Here is a 3,634-nt window from a genome sequence, read left to right on the forward strand (position 1 = left end):
GCTCGTTATGGGGCCATTTCCCCCCATTCTTGCCATTTCCATTCCCATTGCCTTTGTCGTTGGGCTTTGACCCATTGGCGGCTTTGGCGAGGTCTTCAATCCCTTTATCCTTATTTGGGGTGTTTCCCTCGCTGGCAATTGCATCCTCGAGCTTGATGTATCGATCAGCTCGATCCAAGAACTCTTGGGTAGTTTTAACCCCATGCTTCCTGAGGCTACTCCAAAGGGGCGTACGCGCCTAACTCCTGCAGTTAGGGCCATCATTTTGCCTTTGTCTCCCACTGTTTTGGCCCCAGCTGCCACTCGCATGAAACGCTGGACATAATCTTTCAGTGGTTCTCCTTCTTGCTGGCGTATTTCGACTAGTTGGTTTGCCTCAGTGGGGTGCACACAACCCGCGTAGAATTGTCCGTAGAACTCCTTTACGAACATCTCCCATGATACTATACTTGCAGGAGGGAACTTAAAGAACCACTCATGTGCAACATCAGAAAGTGTTGCAGGGAAGATCCTGCATTGAGCGTATTCAGACACCTTTTGAATGTCCATTTGTATCTCAAACTTATTGACATGAGATACCGGGTCACCATACCCATCAAAGTTCGGAAGTGTAGGCATTTTAAACTTGCTGGGTGTTTCAGCCATGGTGATCCTTTGTATGAAAGGAGTGCCCCTCCTTCTGTTGTACTCGATATGAGACGTTCTTCCCCCGACCAGCTGTTGCACTGCTTGGTTCAGGGCATCTATTTGGGCCTGGACGGCCTCAAGAATTGCTGGGACCCCTTGTGCCGGGGGAATGTACTCATCGTGCCTTTCTCCGCGGTCGTTGAGTACATCCTTTAGGTCATCATCTCTTCGCCGTTGCTCGCTGGCTCCAAGCCAGCTAAAGACGTTGTTTTGTCTGGGCTGCCCCCCAGCATTATGTCCTGCATGTTGGTCTTCCCTAGGTGGGGGGCTTCTGCCTCCACCTCTCTCCTCGTTTCTCCGACCAGCATTCCCTCTGCCTGAGTCGACCTCATTGTAGTCGTGGCCATCTCTGAACCTCGACTGGCTATGGTGTGACCGACTGTTTCCTCGGTTGCCTCCTTGGGCTGGAACTTCCTAAGCTTTAGGGGGAGGCCTGCGCTGGTCGGTAGGTCCCCGTGCATTGTCATGCCGTGGAGGGCCCCTGACCACAGAGCCTGTCTCTGAGTTCCTTCTGTTGGCAGAAGGACGCTGGCCCTTGCTCGGTGGGTGCGGCTCTTCACCCCCCGGGCGTCTAGGGTTGCGGGGCTGTTGCCCGGCCCTATACTGCCTTGGACGCGGGGGATTGCCTTGAGCAGCCTAGGATGGAGGCTGCGTCTCAGGGTCTGTAACGCCCCAACTCCAGGGACCGTTACGGTGTGCCTTGTAAACAGTGCTAAACTCGCTAATCGAGTCATTTGGCCAAAATCGTGAACTAAGTTTGATTAGCGGTTTAGGGATTAAACATTTTGGTTAAGATGTAACGTTTCACTAGAACGTTTAGCATATACATTGGGATCCCGAAAATATAATCTCAGAGTTTATTACAGAAAATATTTACAACAGGCCGTACTAAGTAGCAAAACAGGGTTCAACCCTAGTTCCACTTTAAACCTCGGCCGTGGCGGACGAGCAGCTGCATATGTACACGTCATCACCTAAGCTCTCCAACTCAAGGATGGTCCAGCTTCCTCTTGCCTTTACCTGCACCACGTAGCACCCGTGAGCCGAAGCCCAGCAAGAAAACCCAATAAAGCCTGATATAATATCAACAACGATCGTAATAACCATTCAGGACTATTAGTCCAAGCAAATAGGTGACAATAGCCAAAAGTCACAATAGTGAGCATCGCTCCTTCTAGCCATGTGACGATAGGGTCACCAGGGCTTAACCGATAAGTGATTCTTTCTTAAGTTTGATTAGGACAGGTGCAAGGTGAATGGTCACCAACATAACCTTCCTCCCGACTCTAGAGTCGTGCTATGGACAGCGTCCCTTGGCCATGTGACAAACAGTCACCGGGGTCATATACCTTGGCCATAAACATCTGGTCATAGACCAGGCAAGCGCTTAATAGTTCTTCGACTTTAGGGTCGGCCTGGCATTAATGCCATAGAGCCATTCAATGCATGATTCTTGACTTAAGCTTGATTAGGACAGGTGCAAGGTGATTAGTCACCAACATAACCTTCCTCACGACTCTGGAGTCGAAACTATGGACAACGTCCCTTAGCCATGTGACAAACGGTCACCGGGGTCATATACCTTGGCTATAGTCATCTGGTCATAGACCAGGCAAGCGCTTATAAGTTCTTCGACCTTAGGGTCGGTCTGGCATTAATGCCATAGAGCCATTCAATGCGTGATTCTCGACTTTAGAGTCGGTCCCTGGCTAGTCAGTGTCTTTCATTAGTAAGACATGCCACCAATCACATATCACATATTCCATATCCATAAACGAGGTATTTAGCATGCTTACTAAACAGGTATTAGTACTATTAGGGCCATGCATAAACACAGAGGCTCAAGCTCTGAACAGTACCATTCTCAGTATATAAAGCATGTCCCAAACACATGTTTCTCATGCATCATATGCAATAAATCCAGCAATCCAACATGCATCAATAACAGCCATGCATGTCACGTTTAATGACCAACCAGCATGCATCAAGAATAGCCATGCATGTCATACATAATAATCAGCCAACATGCATCATAATAACCATGCATGTCTCATATACACAGGGTGCAGTTTTCTTACCTCAAAGCCGAGCTAGACGATTAAAAGAACGACCCTTGAGAACGATCAACTTTTAGTCCTTTAGCGGTCACCTAGTCATAACCAAATATAAGGTATTATTAATAAAAATGATAACTGAGGGTTCCCAAACCAAATCCCAGCCCCCGAGACCTCAAGTACTACCCAACCGGGTACTAGGTCCAACCCCGAGGCCTATGGTAAGAATCCCTAAGCTAAAAACCACTTTTTAGCAAATTTGGCCATATGGGCCGCGGCCCCCAAAAGCTGTGCCGCGGCACGCCTCCAAACCCCATCTGCCAGACGCACATGGGCCGCGGCACACAAAAGCCGTGCCGCGGCACCGAGCCCAGTTCAGCCTAAAACCAGCACGCGAACTCAAAATTGCCCCTGCATTTTCCCTTAGAACCAGCCCCTCAAATTAGCCCAAAATCCCTTCCAAACACTCATTCAAACCTCTAGACACCACCCATAACCTCCCCTCATCAAAACCCAATCTAATCACCCATCAAAACCCCTTTGAATCCAAACTTCTCACAAGAATCAAAAGCTGAAAACCAAAACTTGAAAACAGAGCACACCTGAATTCATTGGCTAGAACTCACCTTAAACACAGTTTTGAATCCCCTTTGATGATTGCTACAGGTTCCCTAGCTGCCACCTTTGATTTCCAAGCTTAACTTCTTGATTTGGGCTCTCAAAATTCAAAGAAAAGAGAAGGGGAAATCTTGTACGGGATGGAAGAGAGAATGAGAGGATAGGCTCTGTTTTACTCTGCCTTCTACAGCCTTCTAAACCTCATGCATATCCAAGCCAAATGACCTAAATGCCCCTAGGTCTTTTAAAGGCTTCTAAACACTCTCAAGGGTAAA

The sequence above is a fragment of the Humulus lupulus genome, chromosome 8 (genome assembly GCF_963169125.1).
Source record: "Humulus lupulus chromosome 8, drHumLupu1.1, whole genome shotgun sequence".
Lineage (NCBI taxonomy): Eukaryota > Viridiplantae > Streptophyta > Magnoliopsida > Rosales > Cannabaceae > Humulus > Humulus lupulus.